This window comes from Haemaphysalis longicornis, unplaced genomic scaffold (assembly GCF_048455015.1).
Source record: "Haemaphysalis longicornis isolate Haplotype H1 unplaced genomic scaffold, Haemaphysalis longicornis Haplotype H1 scaffold_8, whole genome shotgun sequence".
In the NCBI taxonomy this organism is placed as follows: domain Eukaryota; kingdom Metazoa; phylum Arthropoda; class Arachnida; order Ixodida; family Ixodidae; genus Haemaphysalis; species Haemaphysalis longicornis.
Window position 1 is genome coordinate 17,486,156 of NW_027526445.1, and position 26,639 is coordinate 17,512,794.

The 26,639-nt window shown below is 47.3% G+C and overlaps 1 pseudogene; it reads right to left on the bottom strand.

The window, feature by feature from the left end:
• Nucleotides 1–19,873: 19,873 nt before the first annotated feature.
• On the bottom strand, nt 19,874–24,464 carry LOC144148204 (uncharacterized; annotated as a pseudogene).
• Nucleotides 24,465–26,639: the final 2,175 nt, after the last annotated feature.

A 26,639-nucleotide genomic window follows, 5' to 3' on the forward strand; every position in this document is an offset into this window, starting at 1 on the left:
CTATAGCACGAAATGAAGCAGCGGCGTCTCCCTTTTTTTTCTGCAGAGCACAAACTTGAGGAGAGAAATTTTTGTTAATTTTATTTCCTTTTCTTTGCAACGTTCCTAAATATGATCATTTTCTCGCGATAATCAAGCAGCATAAGTTTACCATGGTGCCCCGCAACAACGCTTCTGTACCCGACTCTACCAAACACATAACGGTACAGCACGCAGAGTCTACCACTATCAGTATTGTGACAGCTATCATTATAACTGCCTTTGTTGGCCACAAGGTAGCGTTTATGGTGTGGCATATGAAGCTATCCGGAGGGAGATGACTTCTATATGCAGCCACGACGAAAGTTCAGGTGGTTATGCACGTACATGCAACGACGATACGTTTTAAGATCACCAGTGATGGCGCAATGACCAAGCATCCCATAACGCATTGAGTTCCTCAATGCGGAGTCTTAAATCTATTTTAGCATATGCTTTCAACGCCTGCCAGTGGCTCCTTCCCTAACTGTCAAAATTTCGCTGTATGCAGATGACGTTTGTATCAAGACCTCAGGCAGAAATCACCGAAAAATTTGCTCACAACCTCAGAGATTGATCTGGGCAATGCAAAAGTACCTCAGAAGCTCCGGGTGTATCTTATATCCTCAGAAGAATGCAGCGATTTCGTCTATACTGCACGACGTTTCGCGATATACGCTTTTGTAAAAGGTCCGCCGATACCCGATGTCAATCATCAAAACTTTCTTGGTGTCACCTTTGAAAGCTCGATCTCCGACTCCCCATATTGAAAGAGACGGTTTTGACTTTCGTGTGCCTTTTCCACTTGAGTAGTGTATATTCTTGGGGATCCTCCGTGTCCTTGTCTTCTGAAACTTTAGGAAGAACACATTCTCGGCCTTCTAACCTAGAGCTGGCTGGCACTGCATCAACTATCTTCTACGAATTTACAGGTGACAGACAGAGATGGCCAGAGCTTTACGCGTGTGCCTGGTCTCCCCAAATGCAGATCGACAATTGCGGGAAGCTCGGTGTCTATCTGCCTCGGCGCTTCAACATTAACATAGCCTTTACGTCTCTATGCCGTCACTCAGTGCCATTGGAATCATCTGGCAGCCATCACCGCAACGAATGTAACAGATGCGCTCACCGAAACGTTTCAATATCCCGACAAGCCAGCATTGTCAACACGGATCCTTGCACCATTGCATATGAAAAAATTGCTGTGGTTTAGGTTTGATTAACGTTTATTAATAGTGAAAGCTAGATTTCCCTGTCTAGGCCCATTGTCGAGGTGTGGTTTCGCAATGATATGAAGACATGATTAAATATTATGAACGGCTTAGGCATCGTTTTTTCTTGACCTCATGGTGTCTTAATCCTCGCCGCTGTATGAGCGACAGTAGCTGGATGGTCGCCTTCCTCCATCGCACACGGCTAGACTACGCACGTGACCTCCTGTCCTTTCTTTGTTGCGTGGGTGGTGGTGGTGCAGATTTATTAAGAAAGCACGGAAGAGAAAACAACTGAGGATATTGTTGAACTCAGACAGAGTTCACCCTCATACAACCCCATCCAGGGAAGCGGAGAGGGGGTTTCAAATGATAGGGAGAGAGAAAGAGGGAAGAAGGAAGTGAGCGGGGCAGTCTATGTCACGTTCTCTCGTCCAAGGCTTAACGGCTACAAACGCTGCAACAGTCCTGTCACAACCAGGAAGTTGATGAGGTGCTGGAAGCCCTCGCGTTGTAAGGCGTCAGATCCCGTAGAGAACTGGAAGTCTTCCAGCTGTGGGCTTGGTGCATGGAGTCACTGGAATGCGGCCCGGAGCTCCCCCCTCGCGGTGTCATGCCGGTGCCAAGAGCACAGTAAGTGCTGGAGTGTCTCGGGCTTTGGGCAATCGGCGAAGGTGGGGGACGCACAGCGACCCTGGGGGTGCAGGCGGGCTTCCACACTGCAGCAATTACGCCGTAGGCGAAGCAGGAGCGACCAGGCGTCTCTGCTGAGGTGTCCGGGTAGGACCCGTGGGGCCTGAGCGCCGACCACTGGAGCATCTGGATGAAGGGCCTCCACCACTCCGGCGGGGATAGTCCTTGCAGCGTCGAATGACACCGCATTCTGACAGGCTGGTACCCCTGCCTGGTCAGCAGCACCCTTTGCCAGGGTGTCTCCAACCTCGTTGCCCATGATGACCACGTGCGATAGTAGCCAATGAAGTCACAGTGGACAATCCTGGGCCTCCACTGCATGAAGCTTGGCCGCCCGCGAACGCTCTACGTAGCCGCTGGAGCTGGCTGGCTGGTCGGCAGCTCAGACGGAGGCGGGCAGAGTGGGAGTTAGTAAGATGATGGGCACCCGGACGTGGGTCACCTGCACTAGAAGAAGATCCGCGACCAAGTGGAGTCCATTCAGCTCTGCGTTGGTGGATGAGGCTGGGAAGGAGAGGCTGCACACCTGGCAGTGTGCCAAGCTCCAGAGCCGGACATGCTGCTCCGGCTCTACGCGTCAACAGTTGCACCTAGCCATCCGTGTACACCTGCAGAAGTCCAGCAGCATCGACCTGCAGCAGGCGGCCACGTCTTGGTAGATGGCCAAGGGTGGAGTCGACCTCTTGCTACGGACCCCCGGCAACGTGGTGGCGATGCGTAGAGCCGGCGTCACGCCTGGTGGTGGTGGCAGGAGGCCGGGCCAATGCGGCAGCGCGATATGGCTCTCGTAGGCAATGAGCACCATGCCCATGCAAAAGTTGGGCAGGCCGCGCCGTCCGGTGTGCCCGGCAGGCGGTGGGGATGGTGGAGCCCCACTTGCAGTGCCCCCTTTTGATAGGCAAGGAGCCTGCCTCCGTGTACATCGCCGCCCCCGGGAATGTGCTCGGAATGCCCAGGCAAAGGCAGATATCCCGGCGCTCATTTACCTCTAGCTCCTCTCACCGCCGTGGCTTGATTTGCAGCAGACGCAGAGCGTAGTGGATGGTGGATGACGCCATCCCGGGGAACCCCCGCAGGGCCACGGTGTGTGTGCAGCGGTGACCACGCGCCAACAACCTCCGCACACCCTGGTGGACCGTCGTTGTAGTAGACCAGGCAGAAAACCAGGAGCCCCAGGTACGTGGCCCTGGTGCACCACGGAAGGGACTGGCTATTCAAGGTGAGCGTCGGTGTCACCTTGCGTGCCCTGCAGCCCTTCTGGTGGAAGACAAAGCACGACGCTTTCGATCCAGACAGCTGAAAGTCACGGCTTGTCAGACAGGCGGCGACTGCCCACAGTCCCCCCCCCGGAAGGCACGACTTCACCTTGGAGAGTAGTCTCGTGGGTCCGTGTGCCCAGATGGCGATGTCGTCGGCATAGAGTGCCATCCCCACTGGAAACGCAAGCCCAGCTGGAATGCAGTCCGGGAGTGGAGCCCGGACGGGGTTGAAGAGGAATGGGCTGAGCACACTCCCCTGGGGAACACGGGAGCTGACGTATTGTGGGCTGCTGGTTGCTCGGCCAACCTTGAGTCGAAGGGTCCGGTTGGTCAGGAACACCCTCAAATAACTCCGGAGGTGCCCACCAGCGCCCATGCCATCCAGGGCCTCCAGGATGGCTGTGGGGGGGACGGAGTCGTCGACAGACTTATGTCCAGCAGGAGTAAGAAGGCCACCTCCTCGTCATGGCGGGCCTGCTCCAGAATAGACACCACATCCAACAGGGAGTCCGCCGTGCAGCGGTGGCGCCTGAAGCCTCTTTGCTGCTCCTGGAAGACGCTCCCAGGATCAGCGATCCACTGGTGGAGGCCCAGGACCGGGCTCTCCATCAGCTTCCCTACTGCGGACGTCAGGAAAACTGGCTCCTACGATAGAACCTTGGTGGGCGGATTCCTGACCTTCACCATCGGCCTGACAAGGCCCATCCACCAAGAATGCGGATGGCTTCCCTCCATCCATACCCGGTTGCCGAGCAGCGGAAGGGGCTCCAGCTAGGTGACGTCCAGCTTCCGGAGCATCCGCTACGTTACCCCGTCAAATCCAGGGGTGCTCCACCACTTGAGACATTGGTCCAGCGCTGCCCGAAGCTCCCGGAGTGTAATGTCGACACCGCAAATGGCGACCACTTGCGGGTCTTGTGGGGACGCTGGCAGAACGTGCAGCTGGCCCGCAGTGGCAGGGGAAGCCGGTGTGAACTGTTCGGCTAGCCGCTCTCCCAAGGCCTCCTCTGTAATGCCCAAGGAAATGGCGGAGGCCAGCGGAGGGTGCCGGCTGGTGACGGCAGGTCGCAGTGCCCTGCATTCTAGTTAACACCCGCAGCCAGCTGGTTGTGACGGGGACTGACCCCGAGCTGCTATGCTCTCTGGTGTTTATTGGCCGTCTGAGCGCCGGGTGGCCCACCAAACCTGGCTGAACCACCAAGCGTGGCGGCAAATGCGTTTTTTGAAGTTTTGCTCTTTTTTAAAGGTTTTGTAATGCAATTCCACCAACTTGCTTAACTCGCCATTCTGTTGAAGATTACGGTCGGGGTGGCGTCACATACTTGTCATAGTTGGAAGCTGGGCTGGTTGGAAAGACATATTCTAGGATAGAACTAATGCGAACTAAACAAATACAAAGGAAGGGGATCACAAGTTGTATCAAAGTGCGTTTGAGACAGCATGAATTGCTTTATGGGGGACCCACATCATCCCATCTTTCTTGCAATTGTACTCTGGCCGGGGATGTAAACCTCACTTTACTGCCACTGACACTTTATTTGGGTACAGTCAACAAACACCCCACAAAACTATGAAAGCCTTCTACATAGCAGAAATGTAGACAAGTGTGTCAGCCCCGCAGGCATTTCTTCATCCCAAAGAGATTGCATATCTGCGGATGCCTTGACTGTAGCGGTATCTATATAGTTGCCTTATCAGCGTAGTATCTGTAAGTTTTTTTGCCCATGCGCAGAGTTCTTAGTTTTTTGTGTGGAGTGTTCGTAGTTATCTCTCTTAAAATAAAACCAGTTTTTACAGCCACCACTGTTCTTGCTTTCCGCTTTTTTTGTCTTTGTTTAGGTTCACGCTGGTTTTATCTAATAATTAGCGAATCTCTTCTCTGCCGCCAATCTCTCCCCGCCATCGGGCCATTGCTTCGTGCCCGGGGCTGCCGGAAGGGGTGTGGTTTGGCCTATTGCTCTCAAGGTCAAAACTGGTCACCCCGTAAAGAGCGCCCGAGGTAGTGTAGTGTAGCTGTCGCTACAATAATCCAACTCCCCGAAAGAGCACAAAGGTCCTTCGTTCCCGCACCCGCACTGAAGATTTTCACTCTTGAATATATATTTACCGTGTACTCGGACGACATGCACGTATTCTGAGGGTTCTGTGACCGCAGACACATCCGCCAATCGTCAGTAGATTCTGTCCTTCCAGTGAAGAATAGAAAAAACTGAGCCACAAAACTTACCCCGCGTTACCAAACCAGCGGCTATAAGGGCTGCCCTTTATTTCAAGGGTGCAAACCATGGCCGGAATGAACTTCTAAACCAGGTGGGTGCTTTGAAAGCTCCAAGAAAACTACCCAACCAACGCAAAAACCTTGTGTGCGAAACCAGCGAAATCCACACAGCCGCAGTGAGCGCGGGCCATAACATGGGGCTTCAATGCCTGCCTAGTCATTCGGGGATAGAAGGAACTATTACATGTGATGCAGCTACCAGCGCTGGCTACTGTCTTCGCAACACGACACAGCTTGCTTTCTCTCACGAGGGGTTGTTGTTACCTTATCTAATGGAGTGGATGCAGCGAGACAATGTTCAAGTTGCAAGGACCTCGACATAGATATTCACCTCTGCATGGCATTCACCCTCTGTAAATTCTGTTTTCCACCCGACCTAACCTAATCATTTGAAGGTGCACTGCATCATCTGCGTCCAAACGCGGGTTCCGCTAGAACAGTCAAGCTCTAAATAGGCTGGCGCTATATTGTGGGATTATCTCGTAGCACATTTCACAGGGAAGCATGTCTTGCGTGGCGTCGGCATGCCGCCTCCACTTCCCACTTTTGCCATGCTTCCAAGCTCCGCTTTTCAACTAGCTCTATCTTCGGTGGAGACTTCATTCTTCGCTTACAACGAGGACGGCGCGCAGGGAATGCGCGAAACAACAGGGGCGGCATAAGAGAGCATCGCTAGGAAATATGGCTCTACGTAGCCGCCGCTGTGCAGCTTTCGGATCCACTCCCCTCGACGACCAATGATGAGCCCCACATCGTCTCCAAATAATGCATCCTCGCCGTAGTCCCCTGCAAGGCAAGCGTGTAGCCTCCAGGCCAGTGGGCAAGGCTATCGTGCCTTCACATCCCTCTCCCATCGTCCTCACCCCTTCTTGCATACTCGACTTGGAAACATGCCTGAAGAACGGAAAGCTGGGCTAGTTGGTAGGTGTTGATCTTGGTGGAAACACAAGCGCTTTGAGTGCTTTTGTTTCCACCAGGATGTTCATTGCACCGTTCGTCCATTAGTCAGACAAGCAGACAACCTGTTCGTGCACCATAGTTTCTTTTTACCATGGGACATAGCCATGGGGCGGCTTTGCAATCCCTCTTCACCCCCACCCCCTTTCCAATGACCGCACGTGACGGGACCCCTCGTCTCCAAATCCTGCGTTTTCGCCACAATCTGCTGGCTTGTAGCCAAGCAAGCAGAGCAGTATTATTTACTGCAAAGCGGGCAGCCTGTTTCGTGGGCTGCAACGCCTCTGTGTAGCAAAGCGCCTGCATGCCTGCCATCTTTTTTGGCACCAGCAAATGTCTACACACTCATGGTCGTAAGCACACGTATTTTCGCACATTAAAGCAAAAAGTTTCGCATTAGAAGAACTCGGTTCGTCGGCTATACTTTTAATGTCCCTATAGTTTCAACAGCGTTATATCATTACGGGGGAACATAAGCACTGGTAGAATTCAAAATCTATCCGCGGTCGCCGTCAGCATCCAGTATGAAGCATGGCATGCGGCGTTTTATTGAGGACCGGCTATAATGATTCAATAAATGAAAACAAACGTGATGACAACTACTGATGACCCTTTAGCGACAGGCGACAGCGCTTGGGTCCTGGGAAAGGTGTGAGCTTAGTTAAATCCCAAACAGCAGTAGTGCTAGCTCATAAAGAGAGGGAGAGAAATTATCGACTTTAAATAAATTGAGGAAAGCTTCAAAGAGGCGTCCTCATTTTAGGGTGCCTGGAGCTCGGGCTGAGTCAACAGTCTGTTAAATGAGGCGAAGGAGACCTTCGAAGCCCTTATTGAAAGTTCAATGGAAATTTGGAGCTTGGGGGGATATAGGGTAGATTTCTTGCAGCCGTCAAGTATGTGTCTGAAGGTCATAGGCTCTCCAAAGAAGCAGCAAAGGAGCGAGAACCGTGTCCAAGCATAGGTAAGGTCATGTGGGGTATGGAAAGTTGTTAACGGGCAGGCTGCAGAATAATCCTTCCTGGTTGAGGGCCAAAGGTAAGGGGAAACTTAAAAAAGACGTTTTTTTTTCGCAGTTAGAGAGGTTTATTTTGTATTTCCGACTCAGGAAATGTTGGTCTCTCAACAAGTAGTGAAGGAATATGTCCCATTTTATTGTGTGTTCTGTGTTTACTGTCGTTTTTTAACGTCGAGAAACTTTAATCTCCATATCAAAACACCTTTCTGGAACCAGCTATATTAAGAAATTGCACAGTGACCATTGCACAGCTGATTTCTCAGCCGAGGCATTGAAAAGACGCTGTGCACATTTTTTTCGACATTTGTGTTTCTGACAGACGTACCAGAAAAAGTTTTTTCTGGGCTTCACACTCTCAAGAAGGCAGCACTCGGTGCTGTTCTTACACTCAATGAAAATAGCAGCCCACGAGCCACCAATTTTAAATTATCCCGATCGAACCCTGGGTAGAACACATTCGTCAAATTGCTGAGAGAGGCTTACCACAAGAGAAGACACTTTGCTAACTCAGCTGCAGGATATTTGAAAAATAGACAAGGCCGGACAGGCCAGAGGCTGCCAAGCGAACAATTCACTTCGATGGTGATTACCAATCTGTTGTATAAATAACCGCCTCAATGGGCTGTTTGTGGGAAGAAAAGCATTGTTTTACACCTATGTTCTTACTTTACACTCAATTATCTCCAAGCAATATATTTTACATACGAAAAATTATTTTAGAATCTTTCAGAAATATACAACATTTTTTTCGGGTCACCTACATGAGTTGTCAAATCTACTCCGCAGGAATTTAAAATTTGCTCGCAGCAATTTTTTGTTACACAATTTTCTCTACGCAAATAAAGCCAAAGCATAGATACTGGCGGAAAAACGTTCATACGAAATGTACCTTTAGCCTGCTTATATTAATTCCGGAACAGGTAAAGGAGCCTAAAATGTGAAAAAAGATGTATGCTCTATGTAAATATCTCTAGTTGATGATAAGAAACATGTACCTGAAAAGGCCCAACATGCATCGGCAGCATTGAGCTTACCCTGTGCCCTTCGTTAGGGATTTCTGCGGGAAACAATACATACCTATGGTGTAGCGTATAGTAACAGGTAATTTCCTGGTATGTGACATCAGGGTGCGGGCGGCAGTGGTAGGCTTCATCAGCGCTGGCGCAGCGGGTCCAACCTCCTGCCACGAATTTAACCATCTTGTTACCTGGTATGCCGCTCCGAGCGGCTGCCCATACTATCCTGACTGGTTTTGATTGTGGTCGCTAATTAATTATTCCTAGTGTTATAATATGCAGTCGACCTTTTGAAAAGTTGCGTCATGCCTGCAGGGAGTCTTTTATGATAGTTCTCGTGTGGTATTTGCAAGGAACACGTGCTACCACCATTTTCTAGCCCTGGAGATGGCTGTATAGGGCGATTTACATGCTACTCCTGTCGAAGTCTGAAGAAGTGCAGCACAAAAGAGGAGAATATTTTGGACAGTGCTATCAGATGTCCTTCGCATCAAACTAGTTTGTCACTAGTGATTTTGTTCTTTCAGTTCAGTTGCCTCCAAAGTGTTACATGAAATATATAAACGATTTGAAAACGCCTGGATGAATATTATATTAACTTAAATGTTAGACGTCAACGGTACACAAGAAATAACAGTACAATATGTGCATAAAAACACATTTTATAGCATTCAGGTGCACGGTCCTCACGTAATAACGTTCTGGCTATATTGTGAGTAACTAAATTGTCTGATCGATGGTTAGGGAGAGCCTCGCCAAATTTCCAGATTCTAAGAACCCGAAAGATATCGTAGTGGTTCCAACCCTCTGATTCAGCTGAACCGCCCCACTAATTCCTGTAATCCATGTAATTCAACTTTCCAGTACCACTGATTCATATACTCTCACACAATAATTTCACTAGTCCACCCTAGTATGGCGGCTCCCTCATTGATTAACCTGAATTCATACGACCCTTAATATTAGGGTTGACCACATTCAATATGACATTGTAATACTGTCGCGTCTGCATTAGAAGTGGAGATAAGAAGGCACAATTTTTTTTTCAGTTCGTATGCTCTCTCACAGAAGTAAACTAGACACACAATGGCACTGTACAAGGAGTCGTGCCGGTGAAATAGAGGACGGCCAGCGTTTGTGTCTCACTGCTGTTTGTAAATAACATCCTATTCAAACTACAATAGGTGGAAGATAAACACATATAGTTGTTGGTGTCCCTGAAGGCATTCACAAAAGGACGGGAATGTATTCGAATAGCCAAAACAACGCAGACTTTACACGGTTAAACACCGTGCACCTAGGAAGAATTAAAAATTGGTCATATGTTGCCTCGGCATATACGTTCCTATTCTATATGCATAAAAAAATGGGGGAGACGGGTAGTATTTGTGTCCTTCAACGCTTTCGTGGTCACGATACTCTCCTGTTAGGCTAGGGAAGGGTTTGCTACGTCGCCGAAGCCACCGCGGGGAGGCGCTAGGAACACAGTGGTGAACAGACGAGACCTGCAGGAGGCGTCGGCACATCTAGGCTCCCATGTGAACCGGAGCAGTGACCGGTTGTTTTCGCAGTTTCACGTAGTTATTCGATCTTACGCATTAAATGATATCGTGCGGCAACACTAGACGGAGATATACAAGATTTGCTGGGTAACGGGATGTCGCTCCGACTACACGGGTACGAGCTAAATGCTATCGGTTCTTTTTAGGGGTGGGCCATTGGTCGATTAACCTTTCGTACCATTTATTAACGCTTTAGTCACGATTTTTTTTATCCGGTTAATTGGGTGTAGTCATCTGCCCAAAATAAAACAAAACTTTATGTTGAAATTGCCAAAAAAACATGTCCACGATCACACTCATTTTCAAATATCCTAACTTACGTCACACCAGGAAACGATGCATTCTATTCCCGCCCGTGGCGGACGCTTTTCTGAGGAAGGCGAAAAGCGAAAACGCCCGTGCGTTGAAGATTTTGGAGCTTGTTAAAGATCTCCAGGTGGTCAAAGTATTCCGGTCCTCTCCACTACGGTGTGCATCATCTCCTAGATAGCGCCTACGCATTAAACAATAAAGTTATTCAATGAAATGATGCAAGAAGGTTAGAATATATAGCGCCCAAAACCACAAGCCTATAGCCAAGATAGACTAGAACATTTTACTCCGTATAAGAAACGCCAAATAGTCGCCCAAATTTTAACCCCGTATGAAGGAAAAGTGACGTAAGAAAGCTATAAAAATAAAATTATTCGGCGCTGCCTGAAATCTCAGCGGGGGATGATAGTCGTTATTCTAGAAATAGAACAAATGATGAACGAAGTGATGTGCGTATCGCCCGCATTAGTGCCATGATCAAGTTCCGCTTTCCCAATCAGAAATGTATGAGAACAAGACGAGGAGTTTATTTTTAATATTTTTATAATATACTGTTATCACTAGAAATGTTGTTTTTGTAATTTTTTTGTAAAATAGATGCAATCCAGTAACCAATATATTACCTCATAAACCATGCTGTAGTGTTAAATTTATAATTGATACCCATTACTTTTCAGTTCGTCGTTTCCGTTAAGGTTCTGCTTTGCGTGCCTTCGTTGTTTCAGTAGCTTCTTGACGTAGTTTGAATGAGTGAAGGACATAAAAGGCGTTCGTAGCACATGCTCCCGTCTTGGTTTTTAGCGCAGTCGGAAGAGCGTCACGTACCTCCCGTTGCGACCAGAGAGTCGTGGGATCGAAGCCGGGCGCGGCCTAACTATTTCTTTTTATTGTGGACGGCGCTGATGCCAGCCCAAACGCTGAGAAGCGCATGCGCAGTAGAGTGCTGAAGGTGAACAACAACGACAACAATGGGGGAAGGAACACAGTACCGAGCATGAGATGCTTCCCATCTTATATCTTTGAAAGCATGTTAAGGTAGCCTCATCAAAACTAGACATTCCAGTTTTGAACCCGCGGAGTCCATTTAGAGTGGTATTTTCAATTCGTTCCGGTTCAGGTTCGGTCTGCTTCTGGTTCCGGTTCGACACTCTGGTGTCAGGGGACCACGGCAGTGAATACATATGAAGCTTACCACACTCGCAGTGAAACTTCTTCTTGTCTCAGCAGCTGGTCATTATACCTTGGGCATAGAAATTATTCTCGCACACCCGTAAGTAGCTTACTGTTCCCCGATAACTATAGCCTACGTACTCTCACACTTCCAATAAAACACCAATTTTCCAATCATGCTTGCCATTTCTTCATTGTTGTCTCGCCCTTCTGATGACAATCAGCAATTGTTTACATAGTTCTATATTTCTTTTGATTTTGCACATAGTTGTTGTAGGTATGCCTTGCATTGAAAATAAAAAGCTCAGTTTATAGTTATTTTCCGCCATATTTGCTTGTCGTCTTGTCTCTATCACACCTGTGGCTTTTTTTCTCTCAAGGTATGAATCAACCTGATCAGATTTTTACTTAGACCTTTTTTTGTATTTTACCCATGACGGTTCTGATTGTTGTGGTGACTGCTATTCGTTTTTCCAGTTGGCGTAGCCCTAATATTTATTTTTTAGCGAAATGCAAAAACAATGCCACTACATGGTGGCTCATAAAAACAAGGTTTTTATTATTTTAGTCAATTCGTTCGTAATATTACAGAAAACTGTGTTTGTGTGTCGCTTTACATCTCTTACGCCACGGAAAAAGTATTGAAGTGACTTTCACAACCGATTGTATTACCGTCAATACCTAAAAATAAAGTCGATCATAATTTTTTTCTATCAACTATAACGAGCATGAACGTATTTGATTGATCGCTACCATTTTCGTGGCTAGTTGTTTGAGGCTTGCGGTTGGAAGAGCATAGATATACAACCTAAAGCTCAGTGAAATTGCTGGTCAGAACAGGTGAAGAATAGACGTTAGTCATCGTCATCATCAAGAGCCCCCTCGGTTAATTGTTGGATTACCGCTGCCCGATTTAATAAAAATTGTTTATGGCTTCTACATGTCCAGATTTATGTCACTAAGGCTTATTTTGTTATTGACATATTCTACTTGTTTAATTGTGTACTAATTATGGAGCTTCTTTTATGACTGAAAACTTTCACTATTCACTAAAAAACTTTGTGAGTGACGCAGAGCACTATGTTGCATCCAGACACACGCTGGCAGAGGAAACATGGCTGGAGGCAAGATACAAATGTTGAAAAACTGGCCCTAGGGCTGTGGCACCGTTCAAAACGCCTTTAATTCCTATTATTCTTCTCGTAGCGATTGACGATGAGAGTGGGCTATCTACACCCATCAACTTCCTTTTTCCTCTACATCATTCCGCCTTGGACAATAGTTCCTGTGCAACGCGACAAATATAAATGATGGCGATGAACGAATGAAAAAAATATATACATACCATGGCCCAGTGCCCAGTTGGGGAACTGGACCTTGGACCATTACACCGCTCAGAGTGCCTTCATTGCCACTTCGTCCTCTCTAGCCAAGGATTGTGATAGTCCCACGCTCGCCATCGTCTTTTCCCTCAATATACTCCCGCTCGCGTTTACGGTTCTTCCGCAGACATTCAGATATTCTCTGAAGGAAACACCAGAAAAATATATGACGCCAATACAGCACCCTGGCTGTGATGCATTCATCCGTTCGGTGTCATTTCGGCAGACACATCCTTTTCCACTGGTGCTTTTATGAGTAATGCAGCTTCCTTGTCCCGCTTCGGTTGATCACTGCAAAACAAAGTCCAAGAAAACTCCGTTCTAGGGTGGGAGATACGTGATGGGCGATTTTAGGTCAAAATCACTTGCAAAGTCGCACCGACTGGATGTTCCCGTTTATATGTTGTCGTTTACGTCTGTGGGCGTGCATACCGGGTGGCACCTTCTCCTTCGCGATTATGGGAGCCCTGTTGATTGTTGGGATTCAGCTGTAATTGCCTTTTAGACTTCAAGTCGAGCAGTCATTTGTTGTCCTCTGACGCTGTGCCGAGGTTTCTCTGTCGTGCGAATACTTGAACTGGAGTTCACGTAGTCACCTTTCTAATCTAGAGGACCCAGAACTAAATGCTATTCCTCTCCACTCACAGGCTCGAGGGGGTCTGTTCGTGGGTTACCAGGTTCTTTATTTCGCTTTGGTATCAACCCAGTCGGTGGCTTCGTCGTGGCGCAAGAAGCAGAACTAACGGCGGTAACAGCGAAGTCAGAAGATACTCTGTAGTTTCTATACTCAGTGATTCGCCGGAGTTGACAACATACTTATGAAAGGAAAGCAGTAGTAGGCTCCGTTACCTTTGGAAAAACGCCACTTTACGAGTGGTTGCTCGAGTTGGCCATGAATTGTTTCCTTTCCTGTTTGGAGTGTCTCTATTCACCATGCTGATAAAGCTACTTTTGGAGAATTTCTCTTGCAATAGCCAATTGGACAAATATTCATGGCGAGGTATATGTCGGATTCTTCCACCGCATCCTTTTAAATGCAGCCGTACCGCTTCAAAGGAAAGCTGTTCAGCTTTAAAACTTTCAATGTCAAACTTTTCTTAGCAGAAACGTGCTCCACCATGGGGATTTCCCTTAGATCTGGTCAAATAATAATTGGTTCTTATCTGATTTTCAAGCGTTACAACACCAGAAGAAGGCAACTTGAGCCGCTATTTCACAAGAAGTAAACGACTATTTTCCTTTGTGTTTTAATGCCAAAATTGTCACGGTACCGACGTAGACACTTGTAGAAAATTTCACTTGCTGCAGCCAATTAGTGCAAATATTTATTGCAAGGTATACGTCCCATTCTTCCAGCTTATCCACCTCAATGCACCCATACGCCTACAAAGGATAGCTGTTAAGCTTTCAAACTTTCAAACTTTCACTGTCAAAGCTTAATTCGCAGAATGGTACTCCACATTGGGGATTTTTCTTAAATCTGGTCGATCAAAAATAGGTTTCGGATCTCATTGCCAAGCGTTACAACACTTGCAAAAGCCAACTTTAGGAGAGTTTTTACGAGTCCTCTATTAAGAGTTTTTTTTCTTGTCTTGAGGGTCTGTAGCCACTGTGCTGACGTAGACCTTTTTCGAGAATTTCTCTTCCAGCGATCAATCTGGTTGAATAATAATTGTGAGGTATACGCCTGATTGTTGCAAGTACAGTAGGCTTGTGATATTATTGTCAAGCAATACAACAATTATTGTAGAAACTATAATCAGCATCGCGGTACCTAAGCCAGTATCAGCATCAGTACATGTCATCACACGTGAACAGCTCTAGCTCGGGCGCCTTCGTTTATGTCACATCGCAATCTTGTAAATAGAAGCACCACGGTATCACTGAAACATCCACGTCTTCGATCTATGCTCGATTTACATTTGATGCCGATAAACCTGGAAAGAAGGTCATGTGCAATTCGGAGTCATCCGAGTTTGGCCTGTTAGAAGGACGACCCTTCGATCCCGAGTACGCACCTTTGTAATGAATTGCGACACGGTGGTGCTCCTCAAAGTCGACCACCACGACTGGCAAACAAGGCGATGTTGGCCCCTAACCTCCGACGATTTTTCTCGGTGGATCAAGAGAGCGTTTCCGCAAAAAGTGAGAGGAATACAGCTGAATATCACTCAATGAATGATGGACTACCTTTGCAGAATGGACGGACTATTTTTGTCTATGGTACGCCTTCTTGAACCCATCACAAGAACAGAAGAAAAGCGGTCAATTAACCAAACCATATGCAGGGGCGCCAAAGCGGAACTGAAATTTTCACAACGTCCAACGATTATATAATTTATTGAAGAGTTGTATGCTCGAGCTACGGAAAACTGACGTCGAACAGTAAATATGAATCAGGATATTTAACTGCTAATCGATGTAGGGCACTAAGATGAATTGGCTACAAATGGTGAAAATGAAGACGAAATGCCACACGTTATAATCCGGTTACAATACCAATTTATAGAAGAACAAACCTGAAAACATTTTTTGCATAGTCGGCGCACAAACGGTGTGTTGACGAGATACGAGGCCGGCGCTGGGAACTGGGTCGTTTATTCTTCCGATAACAGAGTATTTAGCCATAATCAAGAGAGAGGGAGTTGGAAGAAGTAAAGTCCGGCACAAACGCAATGCTCAGTTGATACTTCACACGCCTGGCTCAGGCGGCGTAAGATAACATAGCAAGACGATTTACAATACTTCTCTTCCCTTACTATTGAAGACACTGTACTGGCTTTCTTTCCCTAGCTAAGCACCGCAAAACGTGAGGTGTTTTCTGTGTTTTTTTGGATCGGCGGCGACGATTGTGCAGGTACGACCCGGTCTGCAAGCTGTTCGTTCAAATCGCCTTCATTGATGATTGGTGCGGGTGCTGCAACGGCTGAAGGCGTTCCCTCGCCTTGGTCCGTGTGAATGCCACTCCGCGCTTATGCCGGGATTGGCCTGAAACGCACATTGTGACATCGAAACACCCCAGCCGGTGTTTGTATAGTCACCATGCGTGACCCTGTAGTGGACTGCACTTCACCTGGTGTCCATTTTTCCCCTGGCCGTAGCTCCGTGCGTAGACGGCTGTGTCAGGCGGTAGTGTCCACTCATCCGTCCCCTGGGTTGAACCTGGGAAAGGTGGGAAACACGAGTCCAAGTGAGAGCGGATCAGGTAGCTGAATAGAATTTCGGAAGGGTGTTCTCACTCGTGACATGGCGTTCTCTTGCAGCAAAAAGAACGATACCAAATTTCTATTCGACTGCTCCTTCTCCTATCTATTTAGAGCTCCTTAATCGTCCCAACCGCCCGTTCAGCGAGCCCGTTAGACTTTGGGTGATACACAGCCGTACGGAAGTGTGCATTGTCATTGTTCTTCGGAAAGGTGGTGAAGTCTTTACTAGCGAACAGCCTGCCGTTGTCCGTAACTATTGTGCGTAGAACACCTAATTTGGCAAAGATAAGCGTAAGCTGGCAAAAGGTAGATAACGTGCTTCCTTGCTTCGTGGCGATGGCTTCAATCCACTTAGTTCCAGCATCCACAACCACCAGTATCGTACTGCCTGTGACTGTCCCTGCGAAATTGACGTGCAGCCTCGACCGTTTTTCTTTAACAGCCGGCCAATTCATTGGTATAGCACAGTCTGGCATAGGCAGGATTTGAACACAGTCATATCATGACGCCGACAGGATGTCTATCTCTCGGTCTAGACCAGGCCACCAGAATGCCGATCTGTGACAGTCTTTATGGCCGATGACCCTTGATACGTCTCATGCAACATATGTAGCACGCGTTCTCCAGCATCTGTGGGAACAACAACTCAATAACCCCGGTATAAAAACCCATGAGCCACAGATTGTTCCTACCGGCGGTCCGAGAATGGCACCAATTTCTTATCCTAACATGTTTCGGCTAGACATGCTTCGTGTACTCCATGACCATCGCCAGTAAAGGGTCGCGTGCAGTTACCTATTTGAGTTCTTTTAGAGGTACAATACCATCATCGAATCTTGCTTGAGGGTAAACATACTCTGGGGGTTCGCTTCTCGCCGGTCGTGCTGGAGTCTGCAGCGGTAGCCGGCTGAGGGTGTCGGTGTTTAGTTGCAGATTACCGGGTGAATACTGACGCTTGTCAAGCGAATACTGAAGCTTGTAGCGAAATCCGCCGAGGTAGAGAGCGCAGCGCTATATTCGAGCTGTGGGCAGCGCTAGCGTTGGCTTGTCCGCTTTCAGCAGGCCCAGCAGTGGCTGGTGATCTGTGACCGAGGTAGAATCTCTGTTTAAAAGATGGTCGCCAAATTTCGACACCCAAAAAACAAGGTGTAATTCCTTACGTTCTAGCTGGGAGTAATTCTGCTGAGATGTGGTCAGCGTTTGCGAACGGAAACTTAAGCGTAGGTTCACTTTTCCATCCGCATGAAACAGCATGGCACAAATGCGATGTGGAGAAGCGTTGCACTCCAGCTTCAATGGTTTGGCTGGGTCATAGTGAACGAGCACCCGCAGCAAGAAGGCAGTGCTTTGCGGTAGCAAAGGCGGTGTATTGAGCTTCTCCCCACACCCAACGCGCATCTTTGACAAGCAACACGTACAGAGGTGCAAGCAAGGATAACATATGCGGCAGGAACTTCGAATAATACGACAGCATGCCCAAAAACGAGTGCTTCTTGCACGTTTGTCGGGCTGGAGCCTTAGCAAATATTTCCAAATGTTTCTCAGTGGTGTGTATGCCTTCCATTTCGATTCGATGCATTGTGTACTTGACTGATGGCGAACAAAATTTGCATCTGTTTAGCTGTAGTTTTACACCGTGCTCACGGAGACACTGCAGTACCTCTCCCAGAGTCTCGCCGCTTCCCTACCACTCAGCCTACACATCATCGAGTTGAGCTTGAACATATGGGAGCCCTTACAATACGTATTCTATTTTTCGTTGGAAGATGGTTGGGGGAGACACTATGCCAAAAGAAATCCTTTTTAAGCCAAACAGGTCCAATGTGTGTATTTACGCACAACTTTGCACAAACTTGTCGTCAATCACCGGCATTGGGTAATGCTTCATTTCGCAGGCAGGATATAACGTTATCTTAAATCTACAGAAATTCGAACTCTACCAACTTCCTTTAGGACGCGCACAATTGGCGTAGTCCACTCCGCATGCGCAACCAGTGATAGCACATCAAGTGCTACCAGTCTGTCAGGTTTTTGAGAAACCTTCCCACGCAGAGCAGAAGGAATGGAACATGCCTTACAGAACTTCGATGTAGCTCTTTTCTTGAGTTGCAGGTGCACAGGAGGACCGCTGATGCAGTCGAGTTCAACGGTGAAGATTTCTTGAAATTTGTTGATGACGTCGTCCACTGCCGGGAGACTAGTTGGCGATCCGGTTTCAGTAGACTATTTTAGGACAGGTGACCCTGCGTTGCTCAGCTGAAAAATTAGGTCACGCCGCATAAATTATGATCATGTAAATTCAATACTCTGCCACTCTACTCTACTACTCTAGCACTCTACCAAGGCACCCTTGTAGGCTACCATCATATCCAATTGTCAGAGGACGGCGAGTTTGCCAAGATAACAGGAAAGCTTTACCGCCGAAGTTGCAAGGGCGGCCAGCTCGCTTGGTTCTTTTCATAAATTTCGCGGGGCACAACACAGATGGGTGAACCCGTGTCCATCAGAATTTGCATGTCAACGTCGCATCACGTGAATGTCCTGTGAATTCATGGCTGCCACTTCCGATATGAAGTCCCAGTCGAGTGGTGTATAGCTTCGTCTACGTTCCCCTCTGCAGTCGTCTGCCCCAGCCAGTGCTCGTCCCCACATGGCTTCCATCGGCGCCGTTTCATGTTTCCTCGGAGCGTCGCTCGGACACATGTTCGCAAGATGACCCGGCGTCCCACAGTGATAGCACCTCCTGTTGGTCCAGCCGCAAGCGTGGCTGTTATGCTTCTTACTTCCACACCGTCGATCTTTTAGAGTGGCCTTCCTCGTCAACACGCGCTGCGCCTCTACGTTCAGTATGGCAGTTGTGCCGCCCGATACCTTATTATCTACCGTTTCGGCTACTTTGCTATCGCTTCGGCTTTTTTCAAAGTCAAGTTTGCCTTTGCCAACAGCTTTAATGGCAAGGCCTTTGATCTGACGCGAAAGACTAAATGGTCGTGCAGCATTCGTTCCAGCATGCTGCCAAAATTGCAGTTGTCTGCAATGCGTCGAATGTCCACAAGGAAATGTTGCAAAGGCTCACGTTCGTGCTGACAGCGGTTGAAGAACTGGAAGCTTTCCGTTATCTCAGGACGTTTCGGGTAGAAATATTCATCCAGTGCTGCAGCAACTTCTTCGTAGGTTACTGTGTTGGGTTTCTTTGGAGCGATATGTCCCACAAGAATCTGCACAGACCTCGTGTTTAAGTATTGTAGGGAAAATGATACATGTTAAATTTAACGTTATATTTCCGAAACGCTTGCAGGTATTCGGATCAAATTTCTTTTGCGCAGAGAAGATGGCACTGGGTAAAACATAAAACACTTTGTCTGGGTCTAGATTGTGCATCTTTCTTGTGGCCCACTCCCAAATTTTAGGTGCGTTTGTTAATTCAATCTATCTTTTCTCTAGGACAAAATGAGGAATGAGATGATATCGCGCCGTGTTATTCTAACTAACCGTTGGTTTTATCTGAACTAAATACATTTCATACCCCACTTGGAGTATGGGCGCAAAACATATTGTGCATGCACACAGCTGTTGGGGGTGTCTTGTAGTATAGTTTTTTTCAGAAGTAATATTTATATTAACGTAATTGTTTTTGTTAGAAATATTTATGATTATTTGTAGAACATGTGTGCAAAGCTTCACTATAAGCGAATCAATACTTTTCGTGAAAAGGTACATAGAAGTTGAATAAGATACAAAAAACCCAATTTGAGAAAATTGGATTTTTATGTTGGCCTACTGCTCCAGTATGGCTAAAATAAACCAGGAGAATGCATTTAATTTCTGGCGTTTTTAGAGGCATCTCTGAAACCTTTCTTGGGGTTTCTCTTCACTCGTCGTGTACGTTTGCGTTCGACGGAGCTGTAAAATTCTGCCCTGTCAACAAGTTCTTTATCCATCCTATGAAGGAAATGTCACGAAACGCCCATGGAACAATTCCAAGGGCATCCAGACCTACTTTCCGTGCGGAATTGTCATCATTGTAGTACGCTACAGCATCGTTAGTTGCTGTTTTCACAGTATCGAACATGACAAATGTTGTCTTGGGGCTGCGGCACCAGATGACTTGGTTCAGTGACATATTAGTGTTCTGGGTTCTTCCATGGAGACATTTCCTGAGAACACCTGGATCTGGAACACCTACAGCACTGGCTTGAGGACATCCATCACCGCCTCAGGAATGTTTTGCTTGTGGGAGTAGGTAATGCATCCTTCAAGAATGCTCGGATTATACCCACACCATGAGGATAGTCCTTAGGGAAGATTCTGTGCTGGGGCTTGGCATCAGTTGATAACTTTTGAAAGTGCTTTGCCCACACAGCTCGTCTCATGTTACTTAAACTATCTACATTTTCCCGGATAGCTTTGCTATAGTAAACCTGAAGGGAATCGATGTCCTTTGCTGAGAGGCGTCCCTTCCGTGAGTGTGGCAGACGATGCGCGAGTATTTTCCCCTTCCAATTTTTTCTTGGTGTTCCTAAGTATAGTGGCCATTCGCTTCTGCACATGTCCCACACATCCAAAATTTGTCATGGTCTTCTGGCAGGGGTACGAGTCTATGACAAAAATGTATGCCTTAGTGTCTTCATCACCAGTGTAACCTGTGTAAATTAGCTGGTGTGTTTCAACATAGAGTCCAAATATTTTTACAGCTCTAGCACATTCTATTCAACCAGATGGCTCATCGTAGGTAGCTTTACAATCACTCAATTTGTCATCTGTATGAAGGTAGCGAGCACAGATGTGGCAAAACTTAGATTCTACTTCAAAGTCTAGCACCTGTCCTCTGTCAGCCGATCTTGCTGCTACGACACCATTTAGTGAAAAATAACCACGATGATGAGGTTTTTGAGAGGGGAAGAGGTAGTGAAAAGGGGCCCGAAACTGTCTGGCTTGGGGTGCCGACACCTTATCAGGCCCGAGGGGAGGGGAAGGGGTATTAAAGGAGGGGATAGCAGGAAATACAAAGGGAGATATTTATTTAACAGTAAGAGATAGTTGAAATTCAGGTAGGGCGGCAACTGCGGGACGGATGCACCCAGAAAAAAAGAGATGACGAGCGGAAGGGGCGCCGTAAAGGCGAGGGAATGAGCAGCGGCGGCTGGAGAAGTGGGTCAACGGCCAGAGGGAATGCCGAAGGAAGCGCCTATCTGAGCACCTCCACTCCCGCGGCCACGACGACACGTGCGCGTACAGGGGGCACGTGTCGTCGTAAAAAAAATAAAAATAAAAATAAAAAAAGAAAGGTAAAAGCAAAAAGAATACAGTCCTACCAGTTCGGAGAGACGTTGAGGCAAAGGAAGGGGGGGGGGTCAGCTCAGAGGAACGCGGCCAGGCCGGTCTCGTCGAGGAAGGAGAGGAGGTGTGCGAACGCCTCGGCGATGAGAATGCGGCTGCAGCGGGGGAAGAGCATGTCGTCTTGCGTGCTGCACGGAACCCCCAGGCACTCGTAAGCTGTATGCGGCCTCGTTCCCGGCGATACCAACATGTGCCGGTACCCATTGCAGGGCGGTTGCACACCCCCACTGTGACCGCAGTTTCCTGCTCTCCATCAGAGTGGAAGGCCTCTTTCTTAAGTTCTTTGGCAGCTTTTGCCATACTATTTCTCACTATGGTCGTGAATGAGTCAAAAAGCATTGCGTTGTACGACGCAAACTTTGTGGACAATGGCTGTAGATTGAGCACAGCAGACACGGTGCGACGCGATACTAACCCTTTTCCGCAGGTACGAAGGGAGTACACGAATCCTTCAGTCATTCTTTCAAAGATGTTGCAGAAGTGCTTCTGGATGTCTCGAGCACATTGAAAGCATCGCACTCGCTGCAGGTTACGTTTATGGAGGACATCAAACCGCTACGCATGTCAGAAGCCTCTTCCAAAGAAATTTCTCCCTTGTTGCACTTTTTACACAAAGGTACGTTTTGCAAAATGCTACAGAGAAGAGCGAGCTGGATCAGGCAGTAACCAGTTTTGCTTGCCCCGTCTACGTCGAAAGATGCACCCCTATGTATCTCACCAAGTTTCGCGAAGCTTGCGCTTCGTCAAGCCGGTTTCTTGGTCGGTCGTAAACCGATTACCTTTGAAGGTTCTTTCTGGTCTATTTGTTGAAAGATTGTGCCATCTTCCGGTATCGCAGTGCGTTTGAAACTCGAAGGATAGGCAACGTGACCACGACCGTAAATGTGTGAACAATAAAAAAAAACGGTAATACTACAAGAACACTACTAGCGGCAAGTCTCTTAAAATTAGTAATTTTAGAAGTATACGATCATTTAGTACATTCTATATATTTGGAACACCGACGCAAACAAAAAAAGTGAGATATATGCAGCGAACCGCGAAAAACTACGATTAACATACCGTCCCCTGAACCGATGTCTGAAATGTGCCCGGCATTTTTAAACGCCAGTGCAGACGGCACACATCGGCGCGGCATTTACACCGTTTTGAGCGTGCGCTTGACGCTGCGCTTCCACAGGGTTCTTCCTCCTAGTGCGCTCGATATTTTGGCTCTAAAATTGCAAATACGATTTTTTGGCCAATTCACCCAACCATACCCATTTAACGCTGCAATGAGCAACGCCCTTTTTTCGCTTGTCAGTAACCCCCGTTGCCTCAAAATAAGCTTCTGCTTGATGAAGTGCGCGTTCCAATAGTCCCGCTCGCCGTCATACCCCGGAAGGTGGTGGTTGGCCATGACTGACTTTGTCATTGTCGCATTTTTCTGAAAGGTTGTTTCGCGGAGTTGCCCGCCGTGTTCTTCTTTACTGCATGGGTTCCTTTCCTGCTCGTCGCCAATGTTGCATATTCGGCGCACACATGGTGCGTGGGCGACAGACAATACCGGCACTGGGTACTGAACCATTTATTCGCCCGATAAAATAGCATTTAGGCAAAGTCAAGGGAGAGGGAGTTGGAAGAAGGAGAGGGCGGAGATGGACGCGACGCTCAGTTGATATATCACACGCCTGGCTCAGGTGGCGTGAGATAACATAGTAAGACGATTTGCAATGCCATCTAACTGAACTATTGCTCTGACCCGCATGATTCTGAAAGGCTTCAGGAAGAAGCAATTTAAATAAAAACGTTGCCTTTATCAGATTTCTCACCGCAAGCAATACATACGATTTCGACACTCTTGCTTTCGGAGCTTAATCTTCACACGGAAGGTGCCTTAGTCTTCTGTGTTTTTGAAGAATTTGGCGAAAAGACCTCGAGTGGGACAGTCTACTTATTGACTTTCATACCACCAGCAGAGGCTATGCACAGCGAATGTGTCGAAGATGGTAGCACATACGTTTCATCAGTAAAGGTGAAACGGGAAGATGAGAAAGATATTTTTGCAGTACACTGCCAAGCGATGCCAGTAAGTAATAAAGGGTGTGTTCCGGACATTTTCGCAAAGCATAAATATAAGGCTGCAGCTGTACATTCTTGGTAACGCATTCTAGTAAAAACATTCCACGCCGGCGGCATTCAAAGAACCAGAAGGCATCTGTCAATTAGAGTGAAATGATGAAAGCGCTGCAGGGGGCGGCAGAAAGTTAGATGGGCAGATGAGATCAAGAAGTTTGCGGGGATAAATTGGTCACAGTTGGCACAGGGCCGAGATAATTGGAGAATAATGGGAGAGGCCTTTGCCCTGAAGTGGGCGTAGACAGGCTGGTGATGATGATGATGATGATGAAAGTACAGAGCTTGAGAAAGAACGGGAAGGCTCTAAGAAGTTTTTTTTTCTCAGCACGCAGTACATTTATCTCCAGAACCCACATTCCTGTATGTGACCGTTGAAGATGGCCTACAAAATTGGAAATGGCTGCATTGGCTGCGCAGACAGTGTCGGCGTTGGTTCAAACAACGGCACCTGCGGCAGTTCCATCTTCTGTCTGCCTCATCAGATTTACAAGGAAGAGCCTACTGTACTTACTGGACTCTAGGCCAACAAATCAGGACTTCTTTCTGGCCAGGGAGAGCCTAGGAACTATAATCATCATCGTGGTGCCTGTGCGATTGTCATCATCACTGCCTCTCATCAGGAGTGAGCAGCTCTAGCTCGGGCGGCTGCTTCGTTGCCACCTAGCCTTATTGTAAATATAAGTACCACCCTATCACCGGAAAATCACGGTCCTTGGTCTTCTTTATTGTAGACTAATCTTTTTTCTGCTATTTAAATTGTTAGATGTAATTTAGCATACTTGGTTTTGCAGATAGCTCTTCCAAAGCGCAGTCTGCCACTTTGACAAGGTCCGAAATCTGTGCCCTCAGGGCTTCTTTGAGCTTTAGCTGTTGGCCTACAGCGTTGATGTCTCCGGGTTTCTTATGGTTGGTGAGGACGTCGAGCATTCCGCCTTGGCGGGCGCCGCCAAACAGTATTTTCCCAGTCCTCGGGTTCTTCTAGGGAGCGCTGCACCGGCATACACGCCACTGGGCAGTTCTTCTCGGGTTTGGGCACAAATGTTGAGGATCTGGACTCAATGTCATGTCACCGCTCGGAACGCCTTTACATGTCTTCTTCAGGTTCACGATAATGATAGTAATACTGTGCTGCCTACACCCTTATCTTCCTCTTACCTCATCACGGACGCTGGGATTCAAAAAAGGTCATGGTTCTGATGTCTGCCCAATGAAGTTACAGTCCCGGCTCCCAAATGAATAGCTGGTTGGATGTAATTTTCTTTTTTGTGGGAGCCTTCTGGTGTAGTTTCTCATGTTTTAACGCGTATAGCATATTTTTTTACAAAAATTATGCAAGGTTTTTAAAACACCACCTGTTAGGTTTCTTCTTGAAATTATAATACTCTTGCTCTTAAGAAAAACCTTAAACTGGTACTCATTGACGTCAAATAAAATGTGGCATACAACTTCTCAATTGCTGTGCGTTTACGCAAATACCTTATATCAATACTCTGACAACGTCGTCCGCCTTTCTGCAGTACGATTGCTGCTTGATCTGTTCACACCAGGCAGATATTGATATTTCTTCCAGCTGTCAGTAATTGACATGGGCTTTGTTTGCTTCCTGACCACTCGACAACAACCCCCACTCTTATATGGTGAGGCATATTTAAAATTATATTCTAGTATAAGCAGAAAAAGTGATTCTAAGAACAGGAGTGAGTCGAAGTGAGTGCTCCAGAAGCAGCTGCCTGCCATGTCAATTGTGAGGACAACTCGTAGCAAAAAATTCAGGGAAGGTTGCGCTCACACGCAAGACTTCAACGTCGAACCTGTCAGCTTTGCCAGAACCAGGCGTCTGCGTGGCGAGGAATCGTTGCGAAGTCACCCTCAGTATTGTAGGCTCCCGAAGCTGTTTTTCATCGACTCGAGGCAGTGGTGGCGGGACCTTGCAATCTTGCGGAGAATTCGCTTACTCGTAGGCATCTCTCCAAATATTTATTAGCTTCTAGAGAATACTAAGGCCGCGCGGACTGTTCGGAAGAACGGCCCCATTTAGGCGTTAGCATTAGAGCTGGAATTGGTATACATGCGCAGTAGGAATGGAAGAGAATGCTGGATTTCGTTTTATTAAAGCCACTGCGTGAGCCGGGGAGTCGGTGGTGACCGCTAGTAACGCGCCGACGACCACGCGCCATTTTGTCTCCTGTCGTCGTTTTCTTCCGTTTTTGTTTTCTTTTTTGCTAAAGCACACCCGGTGGTCGTCGGCTGAAGCGCGCTCACGAGCGCTCCCCGTTTTCTTTGTTTTCTTGGTACAACATTTCTGCTATTTACATACGCTGCTGGCAGTTGTTAACGGTCCACGCATGCAGCGAATGTCGCACCGAATATAGTGAGTGAATGTGGATAAGAAGCTTTTGCAAGAAGTTCTTCAACCCTGTTGAAACGATCCTAAAACCGCTTCACAAAAAGTCATTTTTATATCAGTTAGAAATGGTGTAGACGTCCAGCATGAAGTAGTGTAGACGTCTTGCCAGATTTAATTAGTCGGATGTAAGAGTCACCTTAGCACTGCCACAAATGTACATCTGGACGGCTTGTATAATATATTCCCACTTAAGACATCTCTGAGAAGCTTTAAACATATGGGTAAACGACTTCCACATTTTTAAAATACGTTGCGGAATTTCATAGGCTCCAGCAGACACTCAACAGCTGATTTAAAGGTCAACAATATGTTGTTGCATCTGAAAGAACAAAAACGTGTACATTCTACGACGGGAAGACAGTGGGGCAAACTTATCACGCTCTGCAAATGGCCAGCACACTCACCGGACAACAACGAGCAATAAATGCACTGAAACAGGCTAAGCTGATGTCGCGATATCAAAACGTTTGTTGTCATCTCGTATAGGGCAGCCGGAAGTGAGTACTACAACTAGCAAGGGGTGGGCCAGAGACTTTCCAGCGAAGGGCTAGTCTGTGTAAAATTTCCTGCAAGTGTAATGATCGAGAGAAACTGAATGCTGGGAATTCTTGCGAAACAAAATGGCAAGGTCTCTGCGTACAACGCTTTTTGATTGAGTGGAAAAGCAAAAACGCCGGTGTGTACCAGATTTTGGC